The sequence below is a fragment of the Lissotriton helveticus genome, chromosome 3_1 (genome assembly GCF_964261635.1).
Source record: "Lissotriton helveticus chromosome 3_1, aLisHel1.1, whole genome shotgun sequence".
Lineage (NCBI taxonomy): Eukaryota > Metazoa > Chordata > Amphibia > Caudata > Salamandridae > Lissotriton > Lissotriton helveticus.
The window spans coordinates 238,292,124-238,312,246 of NC_136061.1; positions in this window are offsets into that span (position 1 = coordinate 238,292,124).

Here is a 20,123-nt window from a genome sequence, read left to right on the forward strand (position 1 = left end):
TTTCAGAGTCCTCCCTAGAGACTTACCTGGTCATCGCGAAGGCTCCGGACGGCGTCTTCTGCTCTTGCCTTTCCCGACGGCTCGCTGGAAACGCATCTTCGTGCACCGGACAATCCATTTCAGCTTCCTGATTTCTTCCTCTCTGCAATCCAGCGCGTCATCTCCGGTCAGACTCCAAGTAAGGTTTCCTTAACCCCTTAGCTCCTAAAGAAAAGAAAAGAACTCAGTTATTTGATTGATTCATCGCAAAAGAGGTAATTTCATGGTGAATAATTAGACATTTTTTGACATTTAAAAACCGATCGAGGTAATAGAGACATGGACTTCATGATAATCAGAAAAGGATGTATTCAATATGAACAATAAGCTTTGGAACATTTAGGAAAGAAACCTATCGAGATTATTGTTTGATGTGAACCTTGTTTATATTGAATTAGAAGTTGTGATTAAAACAACAAGCATTGACCAAGACAAGGGTCTTAACTAAACTATATCCAGACAGCTTTAGGGTGTGGTATCTTTCTCTTGTCGTTTGTTTTAATTTATCTTTCAGATCAGAACCCAAATTCTGAAAATAACAACAGCAATACAGGTATGCCAAGTTGTTGAAAACTGTTAAAAGTTCTTACTAATACACTAATTCTTTGATGGTATTCATAATCAATATTAGAACAGAGTGTCATGAATGTTTGTTTCATTTAAGGCTTTTCAAGAGAGAAAGAGCTTGTAATTGTTGTTGAAGTGTAAGCCAGGGCTGAAAACAAAAAGGTATGTTAAATGAGAACAATTCTTTTTAACTGGTGAAGATAAAGAGACAATCAAGTATATTGATTATTGTTGTAATTGTACTACAGTTATTGAAGGCCCGGCACACTTAACTGAGAAACAACGTAGAAATCAGAAGAGCTCCTGTGTTTTTTTTTCTCTTTGTTTCTCAATCCACTTCCCCTTTTCCCTTGCGGATACATTCAGGCACTCAAGAGTCAATATCCTTGGTGCTTGATTTTGTTCGAGGGGGAGTTGGGGGTTTGCAACAACGAAAGGAAACAACCTCCGCAGGATCGTGGTGAAACCTCAACATTTGTCAGAGCCTATCATTGGTACAAGGCAAACCAAGTTGAAAGGTCCCTTAGACAATGGCTAGACTGCATGAAATTGATTACGAGAATATCAAGAATCTAGAGACGTTCCGACAGGGAAGGATAGCTGCAAGTTCTGGTTAGGTCGGTTCTTTCTCCAGGGAGCTGTGATTTTAGTCGATGACACTAGTCATCAGAGGGGGGAACTGATGGAGCACTGAGATATTCTGAAATATGTAGGGGTACATCATATTCACGGATAGTTCGTACCCGCATATATTCTCATGTGTGTTAACTTTAGTTAAGCAAATTGTGTTGTAATAACTGATGGTAAATGAAGTGTTAGAATAGGTCGTGCCATTCACCAAATGTACAACGGCCTTGAACAGTTGTTGGTAGGACATAATAGCAAAACTACATGGGCAATGAGTACTACAAGACCCAGAACTCAAAGGAAAAAACCTGGACTGGAGCAGCCCATCATGCATGGACCTGTAAAACGCTGCAGCTGTGGTGAGGGGCTAGAGCAGTGCCCATAAGACCATGCACCAGTGTTTGTTGGGTGTATTCGCCAAAAGGGAAAAAGAGATTGTAAAATATGCATCATTGTGAGTAATCCTAGTGAAGATGCAGGTAGCAGTTCAATGGCTGAGACTGCAACCACCCGAGCTACGTTTGTGGGCAAAGGACATATCACACTGAGCAGTAGCTGAAATACATGAACAAAAGTAGATGGGTTGGCAGACTGACTTATGGGCCTGGCAGAATGGAGGACAGTGCTGCAGGAGAGGCTGGATCCTCCAGCTAAAAGGGCACACTGAACACAATATGGCAGATTTACAAGCCCCATTGCAGCACAGGTGCATCACTTTTTGTGATGCACCAGCAGCACATTTTACTGCCCCATATTTACAAGCACAGGAAAAGCCACCCTGCGTGACTTTTCCTGTCCTTGTAAATATGGCCCCTCTGCATGCAGCACTTTGTGTGAAAGGGGAGTTCCATGAGTGTTGCTCTGGGTGTTCCCATGCAACACCCATGGAACCTGACACATTTCCAGATTTACGAGAATGCTACACCCCCCCTAGGGGAGGCATAGGGAGGCGCAACAAGGAGAAATGTATTAATTTCTCCTTAATGTTTCTTCTTTTTATGCATGCTGCATTCTGCACACATAGTAAGAGGAAATCACATCTGGTGATTGTTTATGTGCAGAAAGAGTCCTTTCCTGCACGTAAACAATCATTAAAACAATGACATTTTGCAAGTTCTACGTTTTCTATTGCAGAACACATAGAAGTTGTAAAACGCCATTTATGTGCAGGAAGGGAACACTTCCTGCACATAAACAATCATCCCCGTGACGCAGGCATCCCTGCACCATGGTGTAAGGGTGCCTGCTTCGGCGCATGACAGCAGTTTGTGCGCCAGCGCAGGGGGAAGCACAGAGATGCAACATATTGTCGTAAATATATTGCATCCCTGTGTTTTGAAAGTGACTCAGTGCGGCGAAGCCAAATGGCTTGCGGCACGCACTGAGTAACTTTCCTTGTAAATCTGCCCCAATGTATTACACATGGCTAGGGCTAACTCTAAACGGAGATAGCTAGAGGAAACAAACGGTGTTAAGAAAGAAAGCAAGGGTAATGATCGAAGGAGAGGCAATCTTTTACTTAGAGGAATCCTGGTTTCAAAATGAAGAATTTGTAAGGGTCCACAACAAGGAGTAAGATAGTGGACATTGGTACAGTGAACAGACAGAAAGGAACAATAATTAAATGCCTGGTGGAAACAAATTAAGGCCCAAATTTAGAGTGTAGGAGATGAGATGCTCCATCACAAGTGTGGCGGGTATCACGTCCGGTGTATTACAAGTGTGTTATAAATAAATAAGCATAAAAATATAAATTTTTGTGGTTTTATTTCATTGTGCCATCTTCTAAAAAGACCCCTAGTCTGTTTAAAAGATATAGCTTTGGTTGACCATCAAGTAGATTACCATATCTTTGTGCGTCTGAGTTCCAGCCCCTCTACTACCCTTTAGAGTAAGTCCTTACTTCTAACCCTCGCTAGGTCTGAAGAATGAAGTACAAAGGGAAGGACTTGATTATGTAGTTGGCATAAAATAGTATTTTGGAACACAAGTGGTAAAATACCCCTAAAGATACTGGCAGTAATCAGTTACCCAATGACCAAGAGAAAAGCCAAATATTGGGGGTGCCTAGAAAAAGGCTCAATGCAGGTGGTGAGTTCTATAAATGACAGACCACAAACAAAGGTGGGCAGTTCACCGGAGTGAGCAGACACCATCCCGACTTCACTAAATGTGGTCCATAGGTAGGTTTAGGCTGTCACACATGATGAAATGATTTGTTCCTCTTGAAAGCTATGGAGCAATATAACTATGGTATGTACAACCTGCTTTAGATAAGCAGTTTACAAATGAATAACAAGTACCACATTCAAACAAGCATTTGCAATGCAATGAGTCTCACCTTTGGGACCTTTTATGTATATAGCAATGCAGCACATTAGTGTGGGTGCTGAAAGATCTACTGTTTTATAACATGTAGGGAAAGTAAGCAACAAACTGCGTGACACGCCCGGAATGGGAACACATGGAGAGAAATATTGCCTTTCAGCAGGAAATGGTATAGTCCAAAGCTCTGTTTTTAATATAAAATCAGGGCCTTCCGTGGTCATATCACTGAAAATACATGATTTGAAAAAAATATTACTGTCTACGGGTGCTCGAGGTAGACAATTTCTATGTACTGGAATCTAGAGAATGATAAAGTGATTCTGGTATTTTACTGACCTCTGCTGGTCATTTTCTATCAAGAAAGTTAAATAGAGGCAGTTGCCAGAATAATAACAAAAGAAAGTCCCTCAGCAGAAAGCAGTTCTGGCGTTTTACTGACCTCTGCTGGTCGTTTTCTATCAATACAGTTAAATAGAAGCAGTTGAACAGAAAGAAAAGTCTCCAAGCAGAAGCAGACAAGTCCTAGGGCTGATCTCCAGAGCCCACAAAGTACATACACATATACACATATAAGTATATACTAAAGTATATACAAGAGGCCTCAAATACTTGACCTAAAAAGGAACCTGAAGTGCAGACTACATGTCTGTGATAAATTTGGGAAGTTATAGGCCTTGAAGCTAGAGGATTGTGCAGCGGTTTCCAAAATGTTAGAAAGGACAAGTCCATCAGGTTGCTGTGGTATTACTGTGTTTGTCTCTGAAGCAGCTCCCGACATGGACGAGCGGGCACTTCAGGAGAAATAAACCAGTCAAACGTGTGTACATTTTTTTGGTCTGGCATTAGCTAAGACTTTTTTTATTTTTATAAAATTATGTGTGCAGTGTAATTACTTAGACAGACTTTCAGCCAGTCCTCATCATTCAAGGGTCTGTTTTGCGTCATTCACATTCCAGCCACTACAGTGTTGCAGCATGGGCAATGGGTCAGCCCACGTGTGCCACTGGCTAACCTCACTGTGAGTGACCGCATTCTGATCTTTCACAAACATCACAAGCCCTCTGATCCACACACAACGTATTCCCTTCAATGCCAGGGAATATTATGGAATGTTATGATTTTTTAGACCAAAAAACAATAATGCTCTTATCCAATGTTTTTTAGGTGTTGGGAAACCTCCCCAGACACAATGTTTTACAAAATCCATTAAAAAAAACAATATTAAAAAACACTGACAAAGTTAAAAGCCCTCACTCATTGTGATGGCAGAGGCACTATTTTTGTCAATCCAGTCATGACTCATATGACCACTGGCACACCAAATTTTAAAACTGGTCATTTGTTCTAAACGTAGATGAGAATAGTACATCCACATCTAGTGAGCGAGTAACTGAAGTTCAATAATGCAAATTAAGGTAGTAGTAGAGGGGGGGCGTGGCTCGAAGATGGCAGCAACTACTTTAAACTCTGCGTCCCGTACGGAGCCTCTTTCCATATCGGAGCCGTCTTCCTAATGTCAGGAGCTTTGGACAGTCTGCTTTGAGGGGGCAGGGCGGGGGTACATGCAGCTGCTTTTCTTTTTCTTTTTGCTGCCTTGTACCGCCCTGTGCCCTTAGCGCTCCGTTCCCCTCATGATTGTCGGCGGCGCCCGCCATTTTGTTTGCGGCTCGGCGCTGCCACTTCACAAGGATTTCACGATGTCGCCTGAAGTGTGGTGAGGGGACTGAGCAATATTATTTTATTGTTTGTTTATGGCGCAGTTTCCTCATTGTCACATATTCAGGAGCCTTCGGTTTCCTCTAAATTTTCATACGCTCATATATGCTGAGAAGTCCTGCCTTTTGGTCAAACCATATTATTTGGAACTGCCTTTTGTAGCTGGTTTTGCCTTCAATTGAATACCGAGATTGCGTTGGCGCATTATGCTTTAAAGGCTCACGCCAGTCTTCTCTGTGCCAATTGAGTACTCTTTATGTTATTGACTTGCTAAGTGGATTTTCAGAGGAACTTTGTTCTTGTTTGTCTCCCTCTCGCTGTTCCTAATTGATTCTCTCTGGGCTGATGCAAACTCCACTTATCACCTACTTCCCATTAGTTGAGTTTTCTCTGTGGGTTTTACATTGTTGACGCAGGTTTTCCAAGATACCGACTGCAATACACTTTTATTTTTCGAGTTTATGGAGTCTTCTTCCTCTCTTGGTCAAACGATTGCCTCAACAGACATGTTGTCTACTCTCAAAGATGCTAACATGGCTGCATCTTCCAAACATCCAAAAAAAGGTCCCAATTCTCCCACTAAATCTCCACTACCTATAACAATGGAGGACCTTATGATAGAACTTAAACTTATAAAACCTTTTGTTATTGATACTAATGCTACTATTCAGAGGCTAGAAGAGAAATGGTCTATTTTGGATGCCAGAGTATCTGCGGTGGAACAGAGGATTAGTGACACTCAGGATGTGTTACCTCAAGTTGCAGCTTTGTCAAAGGATATCGCTCTCCTTGAAATGCAAGCTGAAGATTTGGAAAATCGCAACAGGCAAAACAATCTCAGAATTTATGGTATTCCTGAGGGAGAGGAAGGTTCTGACCTGCTTGCATTTTTAAAACTACACATTCCTAAAATTGTTGGTGTCAGGATGGCATCAGTCTCAATCTGCAGCGAGCACACCTTATTGGTCCTATATCTGCAAGTTCATCCTCCACCTCAATGATCAACCACCCTAGAGGGATCATTGCCCTATTTTTGGAGTACACCGAGTTGCTTATGGTCCTTTCAGCAGCAAAGGACGGAAAGTCCTTGTTAGAACCAATGTTAGAACTGGGGGTCTCTAATTGGCAGAGGTAAGTACCTTTGACCAAGTAGGGACCCTTAATTCTAGTCAGGGTGAAGGAATATACACAGTAGATAACCCCTGCTCACCCCCTAGGTAGCTTGGCACGAGGAGACAGGCTTATCCCCAAGGCAATGTGTACTATATTTGCACCTAACACAAACAATGACCCCAAATCCACCACAAACTGAGACCACACAGGTAAGTATATATAAAAATATAGCTTTATCTAGTTGCAGCAGTAAAAGTAAACAGTTACAAGGTGATTGCTCTTTAATCAAAGGTTGCACGTTATCTTGATGGTTGCGCTTAAATTATCAGGAAGTTCTTAATGTAAATAGTCTCAAGTCTCTTTAAATTAGCACTAAAAACAATGCCACTGTATTATCAGCCCAAATCAGCTCTTCGTTGACTCTAGCGGGTTGCTACCCCGTTCCCCTCACCGTTGCGCTTACTCTCGAAGCCTCGGCGTGGACGGAGCCTCCAAGAACAGCCCCGGCCGGTCCCGACTGCTCTCCCGCCCGCTCTCGACAATCCAACGAGCGGCGGGGAGATCGAGCAGTATTCTTCTTCAGGGACGACAGGCCAGGGGCGGTGGACACACCCGCTGCTCCCTCGGCGAGATCGGGTCCCGTAGATAACTCAGCTTCGGATTCCTCCCTGGTCGCGGCTCTCAGTGGCTCTGATGACGTGGGCCAATCCGGTCGCGGCCCTCGCAGCGAGCCTCCACACTCTCTTAATGTATTGAGACTGAACTATTTTGTCTGACGCCCGATGGAGCTACTTAGTTTACCTATAGGGGAGATGGGCTGTGGATTACCTCCTTGGTCGTCACCTACCCAGTCGGTCTTTAGACAGACTTCTTTTCGTCTCTCCTCATTGTCTCGTCTCTAGCTCCTATCCCCTCTCCCCCGATTTCTCTCCCCTTGCCTGCTACTCTGCCTACCCCCTGTCCTTTGTGCCCTTTGACTAAGCACTCCTTCTCCCCTTGTTGGGGAAAGATCCAATATTTATACTCTGGAGTCTCAGCGAACCCGCTGAGTGAGTCCACTGTGCCAAGGGAGCCACTCACACTTGAGGTATGGTATGGCACCCCTTGCCAAAGCACTCCCTCTCCCCTTTCTGGGGAAGGATCCAGTATGTAGGCCTTGGAGTCTCAGAGACCTCTCTGAGAGAGTCCACTGCGCAAAGGGAGCCTCTCGCAACAGAGATAGGGAAGTGATACCACTTCCCCTGGGATCACAGCTTACTGGACTTTGGACGTTTGTCTTGACTCGTCTACCGGTTTGTGTACCCGTCACCCTTCCCCTCCTCTTCCCATGCTGTGTCTCTCACCCTAACCTCCACTTTCCCGCCTTCATTGTCTGTCTACTTCCCCTGCTCCAACCCCCTCTCCCCTGAATCTCTCACCTTGCCTGCTTCTCCCCTTACGTATTTGTGCTTATGGTTTATCTCGACCTTACCAGTAACTATGTGGCCATGCTCTAAGAACTATGTAACCTTTATTATGATGTAACCTGTAACTATGATCTGATGCACATGGAAAGCGCTCTGATACCTCCGGGTCTAGCCAGCGCTATATAAAACTCTTGAAAATAAATAAAAATAAATAAAAATAAAAGCAGATGTTATGGTCTGGACATAAAGTTTTCTTCTCCCAGGATGTGGCCCAAGTCAACTGCTGCTGGTCGCAAATAATTTTTGTTTTTTCGCCCAGCTCTTCGATCTATGAACGCTCGTTATGGCCTGGTGCATCCCCGTTTTTTTTTGGTTTTTTAAAATTCTTTTTATTGAACATAAACAACAAAATACAAACTGAAAATGACCATCGTGCCATAGGTATCTGCAAATCACAATCAGAGAATGTAGATTCCAACATTACAGAAATTATTAAGGAGTGGGAAAAGTGGACTCAGGTATCATCCAATTCCTCACAAACTGGATCTAGTTCTGGCGGTGTACATATATCCCCACGGTATGCATTCCAAACATCCCATATCTTCCCCCATTTGCGGGGTCTCCCTCTGGCCACATACACGGACCTCTCCCGAAACATGCACCAATCAAGGTCCTCCATCCATTTCCCAAGCTGAGGAGCTCGATTAGCACCCCATGATTGTGCAGTGTTTCACTTGGCAACCATACATGCAAGAGTGACCCACAGTTTACCATGGCTTGAGAGGTCGGAAGGTTCCCATACGTTAAGTAGGCAACGGCGTGCCTCAAGTGCAATCTGTACACCCCACGCCTCACTCATTTTCTCATGGATCTTGATCCAGTAGCCATGGATCTCCGAGCACTCCCACAAGATACGCAAAAACGTTCCAACCATACCACAACCCCTACGACAATCTGCATTCGAAGCAAGCCCCATCCGACACAACCCTGGGCCCGTGGTATAGGACCGGTGAAGAATCCTAAGCTGCACCAGACGGAGTCTCATAGGAACCGCCACTACCCGAGGGGAAGACACAGCCTCCCCCCAGTCTTCGTCATCCAGGACCAAGCCATCTGCAACCCATTGTTCCCTAATTTTCACTAGGGGATCCTCAGTGTGGTTGACCAATTTCTTATAAACCAGGGAAATCGCCTTGGTAGGAAGGTACCCATCCAACAGTCGATCCTCCAGCGGAGAGGCCACCGGCGGCTTCACATCACGTGGAATAGCCGCCGCCAGTGCATGCTTAATTTGTAAATAACAATACCGCTCACTCTCATTCAGTTGGTGTATTGCCTGAAAGTTCCTCAAAAGTTAATATCCCATTCTTACCCCACATGTCTCGGACCTGCGAGATTCCGATCAGATCCCAGCGATCGAAACCCTTCAATTTCCACAAACCACCCAATGCTTCTGGGTTCCACAATGGCGTGGCCATTTTTATCTTACCCTCCCATTTGAGAGCACGGTTAGCCTCATGCCACACCTGTGTCGATACCGATGTCGGACCCAGCAGAGGAAACCTACCACGTCTAGTGTATAGGACCCTAGTGTAATCACCCCCCGGCAGCTGGCTGCGATCCATGGCAAACCCGGGGTCAGCCCGAGAGCCTTAGATTGCATGATTAATAGGAGCTAATTGGGAAGCCCAGTAATATTTCCTGATATCATGCAAACCAATCCCTCCGTCGTACCAGGGTAACATCAATTTAGAAAGCACAATCCGTGGTTTTCCACCCCAGAGAAGTTGACGCTGCAACGATTCGATCTCATTGAAGTATGAAGAGGGTACGGGATCGAAGGAATTCTGTAAGACATATAAAAACTGGGGTAGCGCCATCAGCTCCCTCCATTTTGCAATATTGCAGCAGAGTCTGGCCAAGGGGGGACCCAAATTAGCATTGAATCGTACTTTAGGATCTTTTGAATTCCGAGGTAGCGAAAACTCACTTGTTCGACTTTTACCGGACAATTCGCTGGCACCCTAGGCGGGTCACCACTCAACACGAAGAGGACCGACTTCGCCCAGTTGATGGCAAAGCCTGAGTATCTCCCATAGATTGCTAAGATGTCCAGGAAAACAATCAGGGACTGTCGGGGGGAGGTCAGGTACATAAGAATATCACCTGCATAAAGCGAGATTTTATCCTCCCACTCCGGTGTCCATCGCAGCCCTTTAATTGATCTGTCCCACCGTACCCAAGCCGCAAGCGGCTCCAGGGCCAAGGCAAACAAAAATGGTGAGAGGGGACAGCCCTAGCGGGTGCCCCTCAACAGCTGAAAATCCCGGGACTTATGGTTATTCACCACTACTCAAGCCAACGGAGCAGAGTAAAGAAGACAAATCCAACGTATAAATTTGGGTCCAAACCCTAGCTTCTCCAACACCGCAAAAAGGTAAGACCATTCCACCCTGTCGAAAGACATAGTGGCGTCCAGGGAAATTAGGGATTGCGCCCAAATCAATCAGAATTTCACCTGGTGGTTCAGGTGCTGGTCCCCCACCCAATGGTAGGGATGGGGCTCAGGAGAATGTGCCGGATGGCAAGTCAGGATGTGGCAGCCGGCGGAGCCGATGCTCAAGCGGCCACCTTGGTCGCTGGCGCGGCTCCTCCTCGCATCCCCGTTTTTTTAAAGTCACCTACAAGGACTGCTCATACTCTTTTGATTGCCATGAGGATCTACAACAATTTATTGCTCACCTTAAAGGAGATGAGATGGACTTTGGAAGGGCCTGAGAATTGTTTTTCTGTTCTGTCTCATTTATTTGAATATTATTTTTTCACTCCAATGTTCTGATATTACTGGTTTTGTCTGTTCCTGTTAGTTCAGGTTTGTTGTTTTATTGTTGTACGTTTATCTTCTTTGGAAGTTTGTTCTTATTTCATCCTCTGCTCTCTCCACATATGTATCCCTTCCCATGCAAACTCATTCCCCTGATGTTTCTTCCCTCATATTTCGCCATCCTGCTCCTACTTTTTGCGGTTAATTTCAGTGTTTGGTAATTGTTATCCTTTTTATCGGATACTCATGTTATTGTTGTTGGATTATTTCCCTCATATCACCATCCTATGTTTTTACTTTTGGTGCCATCTATGTTATTTTTTCTTTCTCCTATTTTATCTATTGCTTGGCTCCTTGCTCCTCATACCTCCTTCCTTATTGGTTCCTGTCACTTCCGGTTGTCTTCTCGGGCCCGCTGTCTGTCTTTCCTTTGCGGCTCCCCGCCTCTACAGGTTACCCTTTCTCGTTTGGATCTGCATTCCGTCATTCTTGACTGAAGTTTTCCGGCTCCTCCGGCTTCCTGTTAACCTCTCTTCCTCCAACATGTCTCTTTTTCACCTTCTCTTCTTTCCTCTCCTCTTCCTTTTCTGTTTTTTCTTCTGTGTTCTTTCCTCTTTAAACACTAATTCTGCTTTTTTATCTTTTTCTTTCCTTTTGTTTTTAAAAGATCTCCTGCATTTAATAGATCTTGCATTTCCTTTTCCTTTTATTTTCTACTTCGTCACTATTTTACTATTCATCTTTCTCTCTGCTTTCTACTACTCGTTCTCTGGTACTTTCTATTACAATTTTTCATGTGCCCATTCTTCAGTTATATAAATTATAAACTATTTCTGTTGTTGCTAAAAGTTTTAATTTGCATATCTTGTTGCTTAATCTTTTTTCTCTCTGGTTAGCATAACTGATAATGTTTGCATTGTTAGATGGAATGTTAAGGGATTATGCAGTCCTGTCAAGAAACAGAGGGTTCTTACGCATTTGTCTAGGCTGCAATGTAAAATAGCAATGCCCCTGGAGACTCATCATAATGAAAACAAGATTAATTCACTTAAAAGGCAATAGGTGGGCCATGTTTTCTGTTCCCCGTCTAAAGATAGGAAAAAATTGAGTGATTACTTTATTTCACAAATCTCTTTCCCTTGTTTTGGAGAGGGAGGAGAGAGATGTTGATTGAAGATGGCTCCATTTACATCTTAATATAAAGGGTTCCCCTATTTCCCTTCTCAACATTTATGATCCTACTGGTGTTGATGCACAATTTTGGAAGAATATGTCACACACGTTTCATTCATGTCCTGACACCAATTTACTTGTGGGTGGGGATTTCAATCAGGTCATGGACCCTTTCACGGAGAGGAAGTCTAACGCTAGGTACACTCCCAACAAAATGCAAAAAACCTTCACAACTGCAATTCAATCGGGGGGTCTGGTTGACGTGTGGAGAATATCTCATCCAGACAACCAATGCTGATATTGGGTCAATTCCTATTTTCGATCATGCCCCGGTTTTGATTAGTCTGGATCTCCCCTCTGAACCTTCCAAGCCACACAGATGGCACTTCAATAACTACTTACTCAAGGATCATAAGTTTCTGGAGCGTTTTTAAGAGTTCTTGCCAGAGTTATTCCTTAGGAACGCTACTCTGGATTTTCCTTTTCCCACTGTATGGGAAGCCTGCAAGGCGACAGCCAGAGAATTCATCATTGACTATGTTGCGGCTAAGAAGAAACAGTGAAGGAAGGACTCTGCTTCCTTGTTAGCCTCCATTATACATCTTGAACACACCTACTTTACTTCTAATAATGAAGATACACTAAAGAAGTTAATTCAGGCTAAGTTGTCTTTCAATAAGAAATTGACAGAGGAGGCTTCTGGCACCCTACTTAAAGTTAACTCTAAATTCTATGGTGCTCGCAATAGAGCTGGCAAATTACTGGTGAATTATTTGAAGGTGAAATCCCAACGTTCTAAGGTAGTCAAAACTACTTATAACGGCGGTGTCGATCATTTTAAGGATGATGAAATACGGAATTGTTTTACAGCTTTTTATAAGACGCTATATACCCTAGAATCTTCTCCTTCTGAAGAGGCATTGGATTCTTTTTTTGAAGCACTCCCTCCACGTCCCTCATCACTTCCTGATTGCTCCATATTGGAAAAGGATCTATCCCTTTCTGAGATTAAGTCCGCCCTAGCCCTATTCCCAAAAGATAAGTACCCATGTCCGGACGGCTTCACTGCTGAATTTTGTTCTTGTTTCTCCCAGATTTTACTTCCTCACCTTTTATCATTATTCCAACATTTTATGTCTCACAATGAGGCTCGTGGTTTCTTTTTCGAAGCTATGATCTGTCTACTTCCTATGAAGGGCAAATATCCTTCCTCTTGTGCTAATTATCGCCCTATTTCTTTAAGCTTCTGACCACATTCATTGGCTTTTTATGATGCGTGCTCTTAAGTGGCATGGATTTGGTCCTGTTATTGTATCCCTTATTAGTTTGTTATATTCCTCCCCTACCACTTCGGTCTTCGTAAACAGTTTTCAATCTCCTTATTTTACTCTCCAACGAGGCACTTATCAAAGTTGCCCTCTGTCTCCTTTGCTTTTTATTCTGCCTCTTGAACCTTTTCTTCACTCCCTTACGAACTCTCCTGCTTTTCGAGGTTTTACTCATAAATCTGTTAAATTCAAGTTCACAGCCTATGCTGACAATATTTTGCTATATATGTCTGATCCTTCTATCTCTTTACCCACTTTTATAGATCTTTTGTCTCTTATGCTGCTCTGTCTGGATACAAGTTACATTTTTCTAAGTCTGAAATTCTTCCATTAAATAAACACTGCCTTAGAAGTATGTTTGAAGGGACTGACTTTAAATGGAATACTAATTGTATTACTTGTTTGGGGATAAAATATTCTTCTTCAATTGCTAAGATAGTTCTACTCAACTCGGATGATGTTTTATCAAAAATTTCTGACATGGCAGGGAAATGGTCTCCTCTATTTCTGTCTTGGTGGGGCAGGTTGGACACTTCTAAGATGATGATGCTTCCAGTAATTCATTTCTACCTTTCCATGTTACCAGTACGGCTTCATTTAAAAAAAAATTAAGAATCTTAATAGTATCCTGAGGTAATTTCTCTGGAATAACAGGAAAGCTCACATCTCCCTGTCTTCTTTGTCTGCCCCCAAAGATAGAGGTGGGGTTAATTTTTCCAATTTTCACCAATATCATTCCTCCTTCTTAATTCGTCAAGTTTTGCCTTATCTTTCTTCTTCAAATGACCCTCCCACATCAGTATGGTATAAATTGGAGGAATCTGCTATTCATCCATTCCCCTTCTCCTCATTAGCCAACTTTGTTCACCCTCCTCGATCGTTCAAATCCCCTTCTATCCCATATCTTATATCAACTCTCTAACGGATTCTTTCTATATCGCATTCACCAATCCAGCTATTCCTGGATTCCTCTATCTGGCATAATAAATCCATTAAAATTTCTAATCATTCTATCTTCTGGAAAGACTGGATTCTCAAAGGGATTATACAGGTTAAACACTTAATGCATAACAGCAGCTTTTATATTTCCAGGAAACCCAATTTAAATTGTATTTACATGTCACATCTCTTTCTAAGTTTCACTCTTTGAGATTGATTTTAGCTCAACAGCTTTCTCTTTTCTTTGATACTTTCTCCTCGTCACCTAACCCTTCTTCACAAACATTACCTACCTCTCTTTCTGTCCGGGCAACTCATATATATAAATACCTCTACTTTTCTCTCCCCACTCGACCCAAAAGCAAAATTGAACTTTTATGGGAAACAGATTTACAACATACTCTTTCTATACACACATGGATCTCCATTTGGGCTTGGATACACCATACTTCATGCAATGTCAGTACCACTCAAACGCTTTATTATTTTTTATCAGAGATTATGTTTAACCCCATTAACTGTTTCTAAATTCAGCTCTGACCTATCTCCTAATTGTTGGTCCTGTAAGAATACTCCTGGTACATCTATACATTCCTTTTTTCTTTTCACCAATATTTCTACTTTTTGGACGAAAGTTTGCAAGCCAATTGCCTTTATTTGCTCCACTAATTTTGCTTTCGATATTCACTCCATATTTTTGGGTTGTAATTCCATACAATGGTTAGGTGCTTGTAAACTTGGCTCATTTATAGTTTTATCCATTGCTATTGCTTTCCAAGTTATAACTTCCAATTTGAAGGATGGCGCGAAAGTCTCCTTTTCTGCCTGGTGGATTCTTTTATGTCACCATCACAGGCTTGATAGAGCTTATATTACCACCTCACAGCAGCTTATTCCCCTCACTAATTATATTTCTTCCTCTGCATTGCAAGCCAAGGACAGTAACTTTGTTTTTCAGCCGCCATGAATGCTGCGCTTATTTCCTTTTCTACAATGTTTATATTTCATAGAGTGTATATTGCTATTTGCGATTCTGTTTTATTTGTTATGGAAAGTTTTACTAGATTATATGATAGGTTTGCTGATACCTTTTATCTTTTATCTTCTTTCTTCCTCCTTTCTTTCACCCCTTCTCTGATTTTTAAAATTCAAAATCAAAATTGCTAGTTTTATTATGGTACTCTTTGATTTATTTCAATCTTAATATTGGTGTTTAATCCTGACAATGTATGATGTAACAGGTTTTTCACCATTCGTTTTTCTTTTTTATTCTTCGTTATCCTTTGGATTTGGATTTTATGCTTTATTATAATTCTGTACCATGTTTTCTTTATCTGTTTTAATAAAGCTATCTGAACAAAAACAAAAAAAGTAGTAGTAGATTCTAATTTCTCAGATGCAGTTAGGTCAGAAGAGTTGTGGCTGGTCAAATGTTCCAAAGGTGAAAGCAAGAATTTAAAGCATTCTTATATCTAGGTTCATGTGGCTTGATTTTCAGCTTTAGTGCCAATGAGCTTTAAATCAGTTAATTGTCAGGAAAGGTCTGGCCATTTTGGCACTGCAGCAGCAGAAGAGTTTTAGGATTAAATTTAGAGGCACATTTTGTTAATCTATTGTTCACCATTTTGGTGCTGGAGAGGAGAGTGGATGCTGCATAGATTCCTTCAATTCTTCCATTTTTGAAGGATCTAATGTGTTGCTTTTGTGTTTTGCTCATCAAATGAAACTAAAGGCTGTTGATACTTTTTCAGCTTTAGACAACATAAACCCCTCCGCCAAGCATGTAATTTCATAGTGCGTATACAGGATTTCTGTATGCATGGAGGATACCATGTATGCATTGCTCAAATTGTGAACAATAATCACCCTGGCTAAAGGCAATGCAAACAGATCGCTGAGTACGACACCTTGGCCTTATAGATATCCAAGTCACACAAACTGGTCACAATAATTCATGGAAACGTTAATTCTTACCTATATAATCACCTCATACTAGGCTTGAGCATGGTAAATAACAGGATCATATGAGCTAAGTGACAGGATCCGCTGAGGTCATTTGAGGGTGTCTAAACTCCCCTCCCAAGCTGAGAGATTGTAGCATGATCAAATAGCTCTGTGCAAGGATTGAGGTCCCTACAAATACATAATGTTCAGCAGTGGAGAAGGATTTAATGAGTAAACTCTGAATGGAAGAGATTGATACCGCAATTAGTTAATTCCTGCCTTTACATTGAACTACACTTTAGGTTTCCAGTTTCACATTGTGGTTCCACACAATCTCCAGTGGTTCGGCCAGTGCGGGCAAATAATGAGCATAACACAAAAGCAGTAGATTTTCATAAGGACACACACTGGAATGGAACCATATGTTATGCAAATATATTTCTTATGTTTTATTTTCAAAAATGGTCAGTGACCCATATTATGTGGGTGTGGACACTAATTTTTCAAAATTGTCCTAAATAGGCCAATTACCCATTTTCACAAATTATAAAAATGGTGATGGCACATAGTAGTGATGTTATTTTATTTTCTCCTGCAGAAGGATACAGTAATATTATACGGAAGCTTGTTACTCCTACAGAGTAGGACCTCTCAAATATCAACCAGTGAGCATCCTGCTTGATGGTACTGAGACCATAATACTGTTCCACCATAAAGTAGTTGTCACCATAAATCCTGGATGGCTGCTCCGATCATGTGAATGCACAGTTTTTGGAATGCCTCCTTCCTTAAGATGCCTGTGCGCCCTTGCTGTTTTTTTCTCTAAAAGGAGCCTATTGATGCTATGGATTTTGCCAATAACAAAAGGGGGAGGAAGGATATTGGGAATAGCAGATGTCTTGCAGAACAGGAATGAAAACAATCCCATAAAGGGAACTGTAGCCTACTCTTAAATTTTGGGGTTTGATGTTTCAAATTGTGAGTCGATTATGTAACAGGAGAAAAACAGATAAGTGAAGAAGAATGAAACAAACAATAAGTAAGGAAGATAGATTTCTTGAAATCCCTTTGCAGCATCGCATAGAGCCCTGTGGGAAAACTTTGAGTTCATAGCGCTAACTAATTTCATGCGATAAAGTTTTGGTAACCGCACTAAAAACGTCTATGATACCCAAGTGCCTGGAGAATGCAAGTGAAGCCATCATGAATGTAATGGAATATGCTTAAAAAAGATGTGCCCACAAAAGAATAACAACAAGAGATGTAAGTGGCTGTCCATTTAGCTTTATAGCCTTTAAAACATTCTGGACTGTGTCAACACTGCCATTTGTGAGAAGAAGTGGTTAGAGGAATGAAGTTCCCTGGTGCATAACACATACAATTGAAGGATGCGCTTGACATAAAGATAATGTAACACTGAGGGTGGAGGAGAAGGCACACCTATTGGACAAAGGTTGGGTGAATCCACAAGCACCTCTTGTGATGATGTCAGTCAGCGCGTGGCTTGGCAGAGCACAGGGCCCGAAGCTCATGAATGTTCCTATCAATAATAATGCCGACCAGGAAAATGGGTCAAGTGAGACCTTATGAATGGCTTATGCTTGTAGTAGAAGAGCACGAGGTTCAGATTCTATATGTAGCACTTATGACTGCGGGAGAGCCCAGTCAAGTGATGTTTTATGGATAAGTTGGAAGTGAACAATGAGTTTGGCTTGTTCCTGTAGTTGCCATAATGGTTTCGCTCCCTTCAGGCGTTCTAGGTCTGATTTCAAGAGTTAACTGAGAAGGACATAAAAATTGTCCCTGAAGCAGCTAAGGGGATTGATGCTTTAGATCCCAAGTCGGAATTACTGTGGGGACACACCACTACAGGGCCGAATCCGAAAAAAGATAAGTTTGGCAGTCAGCTCTACATCACCATGGTAAACAGACTATTACAGATGTTTATGATTTTCAGGGAATATTCAGTATCTGGGATTAAGTGGGACAGATCTCTAAACCCTATCCATTGATTACTTGGTCCCTAGGTCCGGGATTCCACTGCCAAGTTGCTATAGATCGAAAGGGCTTTACATATCTTTACATTGATACCACTAGTAATAAAAAACAATGTTTTGACTTCAATTTATACACAGGTTCCGAGACAACGTCAACTACTGGATAAAAATGCTACTTTATCTATTAGACCGGTCAGTCCTCTACAAAATGATGTCACATCCAATACAAACCCTCCTGGGTACACCAGCAGTTAGGACAGGCATAATGGAAAGCGATCTTCTTAGGCGATTTAACAGATTTCAAAGATGGGATCTCCTAGGTAGAAACACGTTTGGTGACCTCTGGGACAGAACTGGAATGGTACCTTTCAAGCACCTTAACCCCTTCCATGCTGATGACGGCCCCCGTCCGTCATGCATCACGGTGGGCGTGTGCTGAGGATGGCTAGGGGCCGTCATGAACCCGCCCACTCATTAAAATGGCCGCAAAGGCGCAGAATCGCAGCCACGCCCAAGGGGTTATAATTAGATATAGTTTTTCCATAGGTCGACATTACGGGTGGCTTTCCTTGCAACACAAAGTCCAAAAACTTTTGGTGAAGTGCCGAAAACACCTCATGCTCTAAGCAAATGGGCAGTGAGGGTGGTGGTGGTGGGGGGCTTGAAACAGGTAAAGCGGTCCAAGTGCCTGTGGGGTTTGGCAAATCCCGGGGGTGCAGGCCATTGCAACACCTGAATAACGAAGACATAGGCAATTATACTGGAGGTTGCCGAGTGAACCACATGCGTTCACTCCGCATTTATTTATACCTTTTGCCACGCCGGGCCCCTCCAGTTGTGCATCTACAACAATGTATAGTAGAGGCTGGGTAACACTCTACATCCCTCCCAACTTTTACTAACATTTGATTGAAACACAACATACATAATGTCTCAGTCTCTGGACTGGAATCCATACCTCTGGCTGCCACCGCTCTCTACCTGGGTCCTGGCTGGCCCGTCGTCCATACCCACTTGGCTGTGGCGTGTACCTGTCTGGGCTCTGTAAGGTCACCACCGCTGGCTCAGGACTGGCTGTTGAAGTGTCCATGTGGAGTTGAGGTTGTCAGTCTCAGGTGCGTAGGCTCTATCAGCTGCATGTTGGCTATCTTCCTGTTCATTCACCATGGATCTGACTCGTTTGAGCCAGTATATATTTCTTGATACCATTGTCCGTCCACGTCGAGCCATTAACATTGTCCCCTGGATGTTGGTGATTTCCCACAGCTCCTTATCAAGGAGAGTGCGGAATTTCCAACTCTCGAGTTGATCCTTCAGGATCATCTTGTCACCAACGGTGAAGTCTGAGACAACAGCCCTTCGATCTTTGCTGGCTTTGTCATTTGTGGCTTGCCGTTTCTCTTGCGTGGCTTAGATGTCCATTACTACTGGGTTCCAACTAGGCCCTGCTGGGATGATATCTTAAATGCATCTCCTCATTAACAGGTTACTTGGGGCACACCCTGTTGTACTGTGTGGCGTTTGCTGGTAGGTTTTCAGTATCCGGTGCAGGCACACTCGGCGTCTTCGCCACGCTCTACCCTGATCCTGAGTGCCCTGTTCAAGGTGTGCATGAAGCGCTCTACTTCGCCATTAGACTGAGGCCACTGTGGGGTTATCTTCCAATGTTGTATTTTCAAACTTTGTAGGTAGGATTGGAACTCTTGTACCTAAAAGGGTGGTCCTCAAGAATCTCAAGTATTGCAAATATTTTATCTTGCACAAGCTTGACATTCCTGAATGCTGTGGATCGCACTATTTCCACTGTGGGCTATTTGATGTGACTGTCTATCATTACGTCAGTGAGCCTGCCATCAGGGAAGCTGCCAAAGTCCATGCTAACACACATGACCATGGTGTTGTGCAGGCTTCTTCAGTGATCACTGGTTTAGTTAGCAGGCCCCGCTTGTCATGGTGCAAGAGTGACAGACTCTCTCATCTACCCACTTGTCCATGCCCGAGAACCACACTTTATCTCTGAGGTGGGCCTTTGTTTTTGCAATATCTTGGTGTACCTTGGGTGCCAGTTCAACCACTCTAGGCCGTAGGCTAATGAATGTTTGATTTGTTCCGCATTCCATCC